We start from the raw sequence: 14444 nt of genomic DNA, 5'->3' as shown, positions 1-14444 counted from the left end.
TTACTCCCACAACCTATCTATTTAAGAGCACAGACCTGCCTGATAAAAGTCGTAGGAAATGCTGTAACCTAGTCCTTAAAAGGACTGCAATCACAACTATTCCCTACTCCCAAGCTATCTGTATATTTGTGCGAAAATTGGCTTGAAATTAACAAGGTATAGCGCACACAGCAACAGCGGTGCCGTCTAACACGCAGCTGCAGCAGTGAGAAAATGGTGGCGATGGGGAAAATGGCTTGGTCTTATAGGGCAAGGACATGTGACATACACTGCCAATGACACATGCCCTTGCTTGTGTGAAAAAAAGCACTTCGCTCCGTGTGTGCGCTGCTGATAGGCTGACAGATTGCACCTCCCCACTGTAAATGCGGGAAAGAGAAAAAAAAATGGAGATCTTCATTGTTCCTGCAGAGATCCATCCCCTGCCCCTCCCCCCACCCCGCTGTACACTCAAACTGCGTATTAACATTAATTTTCATCATTACTGAGAAAAAATCCAGTTATGATTTTGGTGCACGAACAGTTATCGAACATAACCTCGAACAGCCGAATTTTTCTCAAATTGTTCGTGTTCGCCGAACGGCTCGAACACCGCCCAAAACAGCTCGAATTTGAGATTGGCGAACAGTTCGAGTAGAACAACGCTCATCTCTAGTTAGAACCCTCCTGTTTGTTTTTTCCATCTTGTGTTTTGCGGTCACGTGACCACCTGCCTTTATATTCCAGCTCCACCCTTCTGGCTGTGCTGGACTTCAGTGTTTGACTGTTCTCTAGCCAGGTGCTTCAGTGCCTATCTCTGTCAGTTCGCTTGGTCCTTCTGGGACCTCTAGTACCTTTTTGTCTGTTTTTTTTTTGTGTGTTCTGCAACAACTTTTCTGTTTAGGAGGTGTCCCATTTTTGTTCCAGTCTTTAGTTCTTTTACGGACCCCTCCCCTTATGCTATAGGTCTTCGTTCAGACTAGCCGAGGACTAAGGCGGGTCTGTTCACTAGGAACAGGCAGCCCGCTACATCGTAGGGATTCAGCTTAGTCTTACTGTAGGGACAGCTTTCCCCTATCTTTCCTTAGTACTTGTTGCAGATCATAACAGTAACTCCCTAAAAAACTTCAACTCACCCTATCGGTTCCTGTACAGATTACAGATCCTGACACTGCAAACGCTAGTGGTTCCTTTATGAGCTGAGATAGCCCTAACCACAGATTAGGCTATGGAAACTTGGATCTATGCTGCCTGAGAGGCCATCAAGAGCTTTACGTTCCTCCTAAAGAACCGGAGAGCAGAGCAGATTGCAAATTAACTACAGAAGAGAAAGTGTACTGAAATAGAAAAAGATCCCAAAGTGAGTAAAAGAAACCACAAAATGCTAAACAAAGTATTAAATATGTACTGTTAGAGAATATGCCTCCTATATCCTAAAAGGAAACAGAATATAGGTGCAGGGTAAAGAACATAAACAGCAGAGAGATAAACCCTAGCTGGTCTTTTACTGACTGGCTGAAACTACAGCAGTATGGCTGTAAATCCAAATGAGACTATCACCTGCAGGAAATACCAGAGGGGAAACATTATAAAGCCACACCTGAAAGGTGAGAGGCAGACAAATGAGTAAATGAAAAGACGTTACCCTAAAAAGACTAAAGCAAGGATAACAGAAACTAAACACATGAAGAAAAGGTGTATCTGCTGCGGCTCGGCGGAAAGAGAAGCTGACCACAAAGCACAGGCTCAAAGGTTTGAACCCAGTAGCATGACACCAAATCTTCCATAATTGTTGAGGATCTGGTGCGTGTGATTGTTTTGGAGGTAAATCAATATTAGCAATCAGTATACTTCACTTGGGGTTACTGCGGTAATTTATTTGTGCATACCTTTCCCTGTTTATTTGTTGTGTGGTGCCATTTACCGGCTAATTTATATATTTATGTTTTAATTTGTATTTTTCAATAAATTGTATTTTATCTAAATTTTGTTAATAAATTTCCTTTGGGGATTGTTGTTCATTGGACGACATTCCCTGAAAATAAGCCCTAGCACATCTTTCTGAGGAAAAAATAATATAAAACCCTGTCTTATTTTATGGAAACTAAATTCTGTGATGGGACATTGATCTAGGGAATTAGTCTGATTGCCGTATCTAGATTCAGCAAGGAATTTTTTATCTATTATGGGGCAATTAACGTCTGCTTCATGGGTTTTTGACTTTTTTTCTGGAATAATATGTTAGGCTATAAATTGAACTCGATGGCCTTATATCTACAGTGAAGGAAATAATTATTTGATCCTTTGCTGTTTTTTTAAGTTTGCTCACTGACAAAGATGTGAACAGTCTATAACTTTAAAGGTAGGTTAATTTTAACATTGAGAGATAGAATATCAAAAAAAAATCAAGAAAATTAGATAAATTTATTTGCATTTTGCAGTGAGAAATAAGTATTTGATCCCCTACAAACCATTATGAGTTCTGGTTCCTACAGACCAGTTAGACGCTCCTAATCAACTTGTTACCTGCATTAAAGACAGCTCTCTTACATAGTCACCTGTATAAAAGACTCCTGTACACAGACTCAATTAATCAGTCAGACTCTAGCCTCTACAACATGGACAAGACCAAAGAGCTTCTAAGGATGTCAGGGACAAGATCATAGACATGCACAAATCTGGAATGGGCTACAAAACCATAATTAAGACGCTGAGTGAAAAGGAGACAACTGTTGGTGCAATAGAAAAAAAGTGGAAGAAATACAAAATGACTGTCAATTGACATCGATCTGGGGCACCATGCAAAATCTCACCTCGTGGGGTATCTTTGATCATGAGGAAGGTGAGAGATCAGCCTAAAACTACACGGGGGGAACTTGTTAATGATCTCAAGGCAGCTGGGACCACAGTCACCAAGAAAACCATTGGTAACACATTACGCCTTAAAGGTTTAAAATCCTGCAGTGCCTGCATGGTCCCCCTGCTCAAGAAGGCACGTGTGCAGGCCCATCTGAAGTTTGCCAATGAACACCTGGATGATTCTGTGAGTTATTGGGAGAATGTGCTGTGGTCAGATGAGACAAAAATTGAGCTCTTTAGCATTAACTCAACTTGCCGTGTTTGGAGGAAGAGATATGCTGCCTATGACCCAAATAACTCCGTCCCCACTGTCAAGCATTGAGGTGTAAACATATATTTTGGGGGTGTTTCTCTGCTAAGGGCACAGGACTACTTCACTACATCAATGGAAGAATGGCTGGAGCCATGTACGATAAAATCCTGAGTGACAACCTCCTTCCCTCCACCAGGATATTAAAAATGGCTGAGTCTTCTGCAAGACAAGGACCCAAAACATACAGCCAAGGAAACAAAGGTGTGGCTCAAAAAGAAGCACATTAAGGTCATGGAGTGGCCTAGCCAGTCTCCAGACTTTAATCCCATAGAAAATTTATGGAGGGAGTTGAAGCTCCGAGTTGCCAAGCGACAGCCTCAAAATCTGAATGATTTAGAGATGATCTGCAAAGAGGAGTGGACCAAAATTCCTCCTGACATGTGCGCAACCCTCATCATCAACTACAAAAAACGTCTGACTGCTGTGCTTGCCAACAAGGGTTTTGCCACCATGTATTAAGTGTTGTTTGCCAGAGGAATCAAATACTTATTTCTCACTGCAAAATGCAAATAAATTTATCTAATTTATACAATGTGATTTTCTTGATTTTTTTGGGGATATTCTATCTCTCAATGTTTAAATTAACCTACCCTTAATATTATAGACTGTTCATGTCTTTGTCAGTGGACAAACTTACAAAAACAGCAAGCGATCAAATAATTATTTCCTTCCTTCACTGTATATAGAACAAATCATTCTTAAAATTAATTTCCCCAGGATATTTGGTATCCAAATGCAATATCCAAAAAGCTTCACATATCAAATATAAATGGTAAAACTAGCTCCTATTCAGGCACTGCAAAACACTTTGTGACTGTTCACAAATCTTAGTAATTTTGCATTTTTTGGTCTAGAAAAAATAGAATATCCAAAGCGTGGTGGTAACTGGCAAAAAAATCTTATGGCCATGGAAGCTTTTTGGATATTGCGTTTGGACACCAAATATTCTAGGGGAATGAATTTTAAGAACGACTTGCTCTATATATATTGATGTGCTATTGTTCATTCATCCATTTGTTTCCTAGTTTTTGTGCAGCTGCTGCATTTGCAATTAGAGATGAGCTGTGTTCGACTAGAACTGTTCGCCAGTCTCAAATTCGAGCTGTTTTGGGTGGTGTTCGAGTCGTTCGACGAACGCTAACGATTTGCAAAAAATTCGGCTGTTCGAGGTTATGTTCGATAACTGTTCGTGCGCCCAAAGCGTAACTGTATTTTTTCACATCATGCAGGGATTGTCTGCCACTCACTGTAATGCCACAGCCATGGTGGTTGTTGCATTACAGTGGCTGCCCAAATCGATGGGAACAGTGCTCACAGTGAAACATGAAAAGCCGGCAATTCAGCAACGGCATACACCGGTACCCGACAATTTAGAACAGAAAGAATAGAGCATCACACATAGATTAGATAGATAGAAACATGTCAGTCACATAAATAAGAAGTACAGTGACAGTGTTGGTTACTGTACTTGTCATTTAGTGTTAAAGGATTTATTAAAAAAAAATAATAGTGTTTTCATACACCGACTCTTTAAAAAAGCCGACCGGCAATTCAGCATAGGCACCTGACAATTTAGAACAGAAAGAATAGAGCATCACACATAGATTAGATAGATAGAAACATGTCAGTCACATATATCATAAGTACAGTGATAGTGTTGATTACTGTACTTGTCATTTAGTGTTTAAAAAAAGGATTTATTAAAAAAAAAATTGGCGTGGGGTTCCCCGTAATTTTAGTCTCTAGCGGAGGTTACGCAGACGGCTGGGGCAGATGTTTGAAGCCTGGGAAGGGGGTAATACCCACGGAGCTTCCCAAGCTACTAATATCAGCCCCCAGCTGAATACCTAGCCTTTACTAGCTATTAAAATGGGGGACCCAAAAAAAAAATGACGAGGGGTCCCCCATATTTTAATAGCTAGCAAAGGCTAGGTGGACAGCTGGGGGCTGATATTAATAGCCCAGGAAGGGTGCCATGAATATTGGCCCTCTCCAAGGCTAGAAACACCAGCCCTCAGCCGCCCCAGAAATGGCGCATCCATAAGATGCTCCAATTCTGGCACTTAGCCTTGCTCTTCCCACTGCCCTGTAGCGGTGGCAGTGGGGTAATAGGGTTGGGGTTGATGTCAGCTTATAATGCCAGCTGACATCAAGCCCAGGTTAGTAATGGAGAGGCGTCTATAAGACACACCCATTACAAGCCGCATAGTCAAAGTTAAAAAAAACACAAACACCCAGAACAAAGTCCTTTAATTGAAATAAACACTCAATTCTTTAATGTTCTAAATTAAGCCATACTTACCGTCACGCCCATTCTAGCTGAAGCCAACGATCTCCTGCAATAAAAGTAAAATAATAAACCAACCTCATCCTTACCTTTCCATGGTTCCCAGGACGGCTCCAGCTCGGCTACATTCACATGACAGGCTGGATCGCAGCAGAAAGCTGCCATCCAGCTTGCCATGCCGCAGACACTGAGAAGCGCAGTCATGCTTGCGCTCCTCAGTGTCTCGCTGTGACAGCATCCAGATGAGCCGAGTTCATGTCCAATCAACTCAGCTCACCTCATGCACGTCACTAACAGCGTGGGAGAATTCACCTGCGCATGCGGTGAGCGTGAGAGAATTCTCCTCCGCTCACGGCAAGCGCAGGAGAATTCTTTCACGCTGTCAGTGAGCGCAGGAGAATTCTCTCACGCTCACCGCATGCGCAGGAGAATTCTCCCACGCTGTCAGTGACGTGCATGAGGTGAGCTGAGTTCATTGGACATGTCCAATGAGGTTGGTTTATTATTTTACATTTATTGCAGGAGATTGTTGGCTTCAGCTGGTATGGGCGATACGATAAGTATGGTTTAATTTAGAACATTAAAGAATTGTGTGTTTATTTAAATTAAAGGACTTTATTCTGGGTGTTTGTGTTTTTTTTAACTTTGACTATGGGGTTACTAATGGGGGTGTCTTATAGACGCCTCTCCATTACTAACCTGGGCTTGATGTCAGCTGGCATTATAAGCTGACATCAACCTCAGCTCTATTACCCCACTGCCACCGCTACAGGGCAGTGGGAAGAGCGAGGCTAAGTGCCAGAATTGGCGCATCCTATGGATGCGCCATTTTTGGGACGGCTGAGGGCTGGTGTTTCTAGCCTGGGAGGGGGCCAATATTCCTGGCACCCATCCTGGGCTATTAATATCAGCCCCCAGTGGTCTGCCTAGCCTTTGCTAGCTATTAAAATAGTGGGGACCCCACGTCATTTTTTTTTTGGTTCCCAATTTTAATAGCTAGTAAAGGTTAGGTATTCAGCTGGGGGCTGATATTAGTAGCCTGGAAAGCTCCATGGGTATTACCCTCTTCCCAGGCTTCAAACATCTGCCCCAGCCGTCTGCTTAGCCTCCGCTAGAGACTAAAATTACGAGGAACCCAACGCCAATTTTTTTTTTAATAAATCCTTTATTTTAACACTAAATGACAAGTACAGTAACCAGCACTATCACTGTACTTATTATATATGTGACTAACATGTTTCTATCTATCTAATCTATGTGTGATGCTCTATTCTTTCTGTTCTAAATTTTCGGGTACCGATGCTGAATTGCCGGTCAGCTTTTTTAAACAGACAGGTGCATGAAAACACTATTATTTTTTTTAATAAATCCTTTAACACTAAATGACAAGTACAGTAACCAACACTATCACTGTACTTATTATATATGTGACTGACATGTTTCTATCTATCTAATCTATGTGTGATGCTCTATTCTTTCTGTTCTAAATTGTCGGGTACCGCTGCTGATTTGCCAGTCGGCTTTTTTAAACAGACAGGTGCATGAAAACACTATTATTTTTTTTAACAAATCCTTTAACACTAAATGACAAGTACAGTAACCAACACTATCACTGTACTTAGTATATATGTGACTGACATGTTTCTATCTATCTAATCTATGTGTGATGCTCTATTCTTTCTGTTCTAAAATGTCGGGTACCGATGCTGAATTGCCGGTCAGATTTTTTAAAGAGATAGGTGCATGAAAACACTATTATTTTTTTTAATAAATCCTTTAGCACTAAATGACAAGTACAGTAACCAACACTGTCACTGTACTTCTTATATATGTGACTGACATGTTTCTATCTATCTAATCTATGTGTGATGCTCTATTCTTTCTGTTCTAAATTGTCGGGTACCGATGCTGAATTGCCGGCCGGCTTTGTTAAAGAGAGTGTCTTCTGAGCAGTTTGTCAGCTTTTGGACACCTTTGAAGGTGTTTTCTCTGTTATTATTATTATTAGTATTATTTATTTATATAGCGCCATTGATTCCATGGTGCTGTACATAAGAAGGGGTTACATACCAAGTAAAAATATCACTTACAGTAAACAAACTAATAATGATAGACTGGTACGGAGGGAAGAGGACGCTGCCCTTGCGGGTTACATTCTACTGTTTTTGTTTGCCTGCCATTGGTTTTAACGGTGTTCGACAGTGTTCTAAGGTGTTCGACGAACAGTTCCACGAAAATCCCGGTGTTCGACGAACCGAACAGGACCCGAACACTACGGGGGTGGCTCAACACTATTTGTAATGTGATTTTCACCATTCTGGTGATTTTGTCATTTCCTGTATTTTTAAAAGCCTGTATTTTCTGTTTGTATACTATGACTAAGGGCGCTTCACTGTGCCAGAAACGTGTAAGGTGTTTTTAAGTTTTTCTGTTTTTAAACTGGCTAAATAAACTTTTTGATATTTTTACCTGGTTGCTGTGCTGAACCTGGATTTTCCCCTATTTTCTCCTTGTTTCTATTATACATTTCCTCTGATTGATCTTCACCTCGTTTTGGCTCCCACTCCTGAGAAAAAATACTGACCGAATGCTGACCAAATACTGATAGTGCGGCCATGGCCTAAGCATAACAATTAATTTTGACATTGCAGTGCATGTGTTATTTCTTTTTAGCATTTTTTAACTGCTTTTTCAGGTGGATTCCTGCACATCAAAATCGTAGGGTATCTGCACATAATGAAAATTTCCAGCAGATTTTTAATTTGAATGGGTGAAAAATACTACACTAAAGAATTGACATACTGCAGATCTAAAAAAAACGCTTTGGTTCATATCTGCAAGGAAAAAATAAGCAGCATGTGCATAAGACTTCAGAAATCTCATTCACTTTGCTGGGACTGTAAAATGCTGTGTTTATTCTCTGCAGCAAAAATGTGCAAAAAAGTGTCAAAAATGCAGAATATGAACAAGCCCTTAGACAACATACATTTTGTGAAGCAGAACATTAGTCTTGAGGCTGCATGAGTATGACACCTGCTATATTGACTATACATGTCCATATATATTCAGATTTTCATTTTATGCCTAGCAAGTTAATTGGTCTTTGTTGGATAATGGGTATGTTTAGCAAGAAAGTAAAAATAACAAATAAAACTTCAAGTCATTTCAACGACGTTTGTTTTCAGAGTTAAAAAATATCCATGTTGTAAAGATATAGTAGAAAAACAGCGTTATATGCGTGTACTGTATTCTAGAGAAAATGCAGCACATGATTCATTTTGCAAGGACAAAAAGCAGACTTTTCAATCTCTTACGTGAGATATATTTTTATCAGACAACACAAAGGAATACAGAGCATCTCCTTAGACGTTCATCTTGCTTTTACCAAAGGTGATCTTGATCTTTCCTTTAGTTTGTCCACATCCTTGATAAAACTGCCAGCAGGAGTTGTTCTGTTTCTTGACTAATAGAAGAGCCTATAGAAATATTACACAGTTCTGCTCCACATGTGGCAGTCATTGTGAAGTGCTACATTTCAGTTTCGCTCATTGGACAGCAATTCACAGTGTAACAAACAATAAGTATGTCTGCAGGGATGAATTAACTTTACACACATGCACAAAGACAGTAGAGTCACTCTGAACAAACACAAGGAATAGACAGAATTTTAGGACCATTTTCAATAGAAATATGTAGGTTACATGGTCAAATATTTATTGCTTTCTCTCTCAGTAATTTTCTACCAATCTTGAAGATGCTATATTATATGATGCTTCAATGTAATAATATTAACTGAAAGATGCTGGGAAACACATAATAATGAAACACTTGTAAAACACACCTGAAGCTTTCACAATTTATAATATCCAAAATAATAGCGATATAAACCTAATACTACAAATACTGATACATAGGATCTTATAAAATATATCATATAAAGCATTAGCAGCTCCTTTAATTTGTTTAAGCTAACTGTATTGCCATGTACTTATTTTATTCAATAGCCTGTTAAATATTTTTCATTTTAAATTTACCAAAACAATAAAAAAAAACTTCAAATACAGTTAGTTTGGTAATGTTTATACAAGGGGATGGGCTTTAAGTAATACAAAAAATTGTATTATGCATAAATGAAGGATACACATGCTTATGTAAAAAATGTAGATTTTTAACATTCACCAAGACTTTCCCAAAGAAAAACTGTTGCTGGTAGCCAATTTTAATTCACCAGAGCTCAGCTTTTCTTTCATAAACTGGTCTATAAAAATTAAAGCTGAGCTAAAGCTGGTTGCTATGGGCAAGAAAGACAGTTTTACTATTAGACAGCTTTGATAAATCAGGCTATTAAGTTAATAACTTTGACCTTCAGTACCTAATTTTTTTACAATTTTTTAGTTACACACCTTTTGTACTTAACCACCCAAAGACCAAGGAAAAAGTAGAAAGGATAGGTAGGGGGTCGGAGGTAAACTGTCCATACAAAATTAATTCAAGAAAAGCAGACTTTTTAAAGGTTCCTTTGGATTATATTGTGAATTGATAATTTACGTCACCAGAGTAGGGAGTGGTATCTCCATGAAGACAAGTGTGAAAATGTGGTGAATCTCTGAACGAGGTCCATGGGTGCCAATAAGCAAAAGGCATCAGATTTCGGTGTTTTGGCGACCTGAGATAAACCAAACAAGGGAATATAAATGTATTTGCTCCTTTAATTGTGTTTCTCTTACTTAACAGATTAGGGAGGAAGATATGCATATATTTGGGGAGTAGTAACTCGGGTAAATATTTTATTACTTTACTCTGTCTCTATATGATTCATTCAATGAGTTACGTCTATTACATTTTTGGTATGCATTTTCTACTACATTTAGCATTTTCTATTTAAGGGTTTATGTATTTATGCACTTAGCACTTATACCCCATGGTTGTATCCTCATGTATCAGAACATCTGAGCCTAAAAATATATAAGCAATATCACTATTTTTGATTATCAATTATGTACTCCCTTATTGATCCTTGTAACAGTATGACCCCCCACTTTTTTCATTAGTTTTAATCATGTAATTAATGCTTTAATAAAGATTTCTTTTTTGAGTTACATTTGTGTTTAGTCAGTTTTATAGATTTATCAAAAAATGTACACATTGAAAAATCTAACGAGTAAAAAGCTAAATGTGTTCTTCTATAAATTATCCTGTGAATCGCTAAGGTGTAACATAACCTATTCGTTAAAGTGTAGAGGTGCAGAGTCTAAAATAGACAAATCATCTAATCCAAATGACAATCACTCTCAGTAAATAGAACCATGTAATAGAAAGACCATTTTTAAGGTTTCCATAATGACAAGATGTGCTTTAGATTGGATCTGCGTGAGTCAATATTAGTTGTATAACTTTGTTTTCCAAAGCATTTGATGTTATTCCCCAACAAATGTTGGTACTTTTTGGAGAATGCTTAAGTAAGGGAAAATATGTATAATAAATAACTTGCTTAAGAAACTATTCACTATAATAAGGCACTATAATAAGGCATCTGGTCTCTGTTCAGGGCTCACCAAAATAAAATTCAACAAAATATGTGCTCTCAGAGCCAAACAGCCCCCTCTCTTTTGAGCCCTGCAGTGTGCCAAAGCTGAAGTTAGCCTCCACTTGAAGGCATTGCTTTAACAGGGAGAACCCCCTTAACAACTTACTGGGTGGGAATCTCCAGAAGCACTCACTGGGCACATTAAAATCTATATTACAAAGGTCAAATAGCATTCAATTTCAATCTCTGCTATGTATTTATTTTCTATTACTCCTTCTTAAAAAAATTTGGGGCCTAAAGCAACACTTTAGTGGAAAAATCTTAATTTTTCATTTACATGTCCCAGTATTAAAAAATTCTGTGAAGCACCTGGGTGCTCAAAATGCTCACTACACCCCTAGAATCCTTAGACAAGTTCCTTAAGGTGTTTAGTTTTGAAAATGGCATCACTCTTTTGTGGGGAGGGGGGTCTTTGGTCTTTCAATAATTGCGCTCCAAAAGACAAAAAGTACTCTTTACTGGGCCCTGACTTACAGTATACACAGAGACATATGGGGTATTGCTGTGTTTGAGAGCAATTGCATGACAAATTAAGTCGAATTTCTGCTAGTATGCTTTGTCAAATTAAAAATATGAGGCTTAGCAACATTTTTGTTGAAAAATAGTAATATTTCATTTTAATTGCACAATGTTATAAAATTCAATGAAGCACCTGTGGATTAAAAATGCTCACAACATCCTTATATAAATTCCTTACAGGGAGTAATTTCCAAAATGGTGTCACTTGGGTTCAGTTTATACAACATTAACCCCTTAACGACCGCAATACGCCTTTCAACGCCGGTCATTAAGGGGCTTAATTCCTCATCTCCTCTTTTTAACAGCGCTGAGGAATATGTGAATAGCGCTGCCCTGTGGCTGAAATTCCCACAGGTGACAGCTGTACATGACAGCTGACATCCTGCAGTGTTGGCCTCTGCCAGTTTTAAAAACAATCCATGATGATTAACCCCTTAAATACCGCTGTCATGTGACAGCAGTATATAAGAGGTTAAAAGGCAGTTAAAAGACCCCCTAAGGCAGAATCGACCCCCTGCAATTGTAATCGTGGGTGCCAATATTTTCCATGGTACCCTGAGGTCATCAGATTACCCCAGGATATGTGTCACGCTGTCTCTGTATACTGGAGGTAGGGGGCCTAAGCTGACCCTAAGCTGGGGCCCTGACTAATCCCTCAACCTGGAGGTACTGTTAAAGGTACAGAGGTCCAGGCCACCAGCGTAACCCCTACCTCCTGAAGATCCCTGCACCTCAGTAATCTAGTCCTGAGAAGGACCCCGATCACAACCAAAGGGAACAAGAAATAATATGCCCAAACACAGTATTTAGACGAACGAGACAGTACAAGGGAAAAACCAAAACCACCTTGCATACAAACAACTACTCAACTACAACAGAGGGAAAACCAACGGGAAAGGAGATAAATGATAAAGCGAGGAAAGGGAAAAAACACTTCCAAATACACTTATCTCAGCAACTCCAAACACCACGATCCGCTCTGTCAGTCTGAATGAAATGCTTTCACCGACACCTCCCAAACAGACCAGCAGGTATATGAAGGAGTCTCACTACAGAAGTATTGATTGCAGCTGGGCGAGGCTGGACCTCATCTAGCCCAGAGAGAGAGAGAGAATTAACTCCCTCACTGCCGAGAAACACAAAGCACCAACAAGTCAGCTGCGAGAAGTCAGGCTGTGTACTCGTGACGATCTTCGTGGCAACACACCCGTGACAATATGGTGGCCTGTGAGATCCAGCTGTAAGCTGGTTCCCCCAGGATCTGTCAGAGAGTCACTGACTGGTCGCATGCCACTGCTGCACATGAGTATTGTAGTGTATGAGACCAGAGATCAAAGTAAAAATTATACATAGATACATGCCTCACATTGCAACTAAGTGAATTAGTGAAAAAGTTACAGAAAATATGTAATAAAGTAAAAAAAAAAGTGGCCAAAAATCGCAAAAAGCCATATCGCCACTAAAAAAATGCAGCCTTTGTGATAAAATAAAAATAAACAAAGAAAGTACACATAATTCGTATTGCTGCATCTGGGACGACCCGATCTATAATACTGACACTTAATTTATTTATCGGTCTTATCACTTTTACCACACAACTAACTGCGCAAAAAATAAAAAGCAAAAGCAATAACTGAATTGCTGTTTTTTGTTCATTCTGTGTCTGATAAATATGATTAAATGGCAATAAAAAAACTTTATGTGACCCAAAATGGTATCAAATAAATCTCCAACTCGTCACGCAGAAAATAAGCCCTTATACAGCTCTGTTCGCCATAAAAATAAAAAGTTGCTTCTCTCAGAATATGGCAACAAAAAAATATTTTTTATTAAAAAAAAATATATATATATATTATGTGATAGCAGCAAAACAAATTAAAAAAAACAATATAAATCTGTTATCACTGGAATCACACCAACCTGAAGAATAAATCCGCCTTATAACCATGCAAACAAAAAAAAAAGAACTGTTCTTATGCTGCTGTCTATTTGTTCATTCTACATCGCAAAAATCGTAATAAGGCTCGGATCACATTTATCCTGTGCTCTCTGCTGAGCACTTACACAGTAAATCCCCCTAACCACGATTCAGACTAACTTCCTGACAGAACGACTCAATTATGAGGCACATGGAGTCCCTTTGGACTCCATCTGGTCTCTGTTCCAGCTGTGTCCCTCTTTTTAGGCATTTTTTTAGCACACAAATGTGGTCGACCACAGTTCTGTGACCACCTAAAAAGATGGACACCACTGGAGAAGATGCCAGATGGACTCCAAAGCATCTCCATGTGGCTCATTAGAGTGAGTGGTTTTATCGAGCGTGTGAATCACATTTTTGAGAGATTTACACAGAAACCCCAACGTAATTGCTCAGCATAGAACACAAGAATGGGATCCCACCTTATACTGAAAGCGATCAAAAAATGTGATGTACCCCAAAGTATTACCATGAAAAACCCTAAATTATCCCGCACAAAACCAGGTTACTGGTAGAGCTAAGACTCTGGAATATAAATGAATATTTGCATGCAACTTTAGTTATTGCCATAATTGGTGGCATATGCATGTGAAAATTCATAATCATGATTTAAGTCTGTAGGTGATAGTGGATATTTGATATTTGAAAGTACGGTACCTGTATTTTAATTTTTAAATGATGTCTTAATATAATTTAAATAACATTTGTTTCCTTCTGTAAGACTTGTAACAATTAGTGATGAGGGAGTATGTTTTGTTAACCCTTTCGCCGAGTATGCTCGGGCGAGCTCTGAGTATTTACAGCTGCTCGGTGATATGTTTGAATCACTCCCGTGTGCATGATTTGCGGCTGTTTGACAGCTTTAATACATCTGAGGAATGCGAATGAAACAAGCATTCCTCACATGTATTAAAGCTGTCAA

This window comes from Phyllobates terribilis, unplaced genomic scaffold (assembly GCF_046119375.1).
Source record: "Phyllobates terribilis strain yellow unplaced genomic scaffold, ASM4611937v1 Scaffold_1__5_contigs__length_1240528914, whole genome shotgun sequence".
Classification (NCBI taxonomy): domain Eukaryota; kingdom Metazoa; phylum Chordata; class Amphibia; order Anura; family Dendrobatidae; genus Phyllobates; species Phyllobates terribilis.
This window is presented reverse-complemented; position numbering follows the sequence as displayed.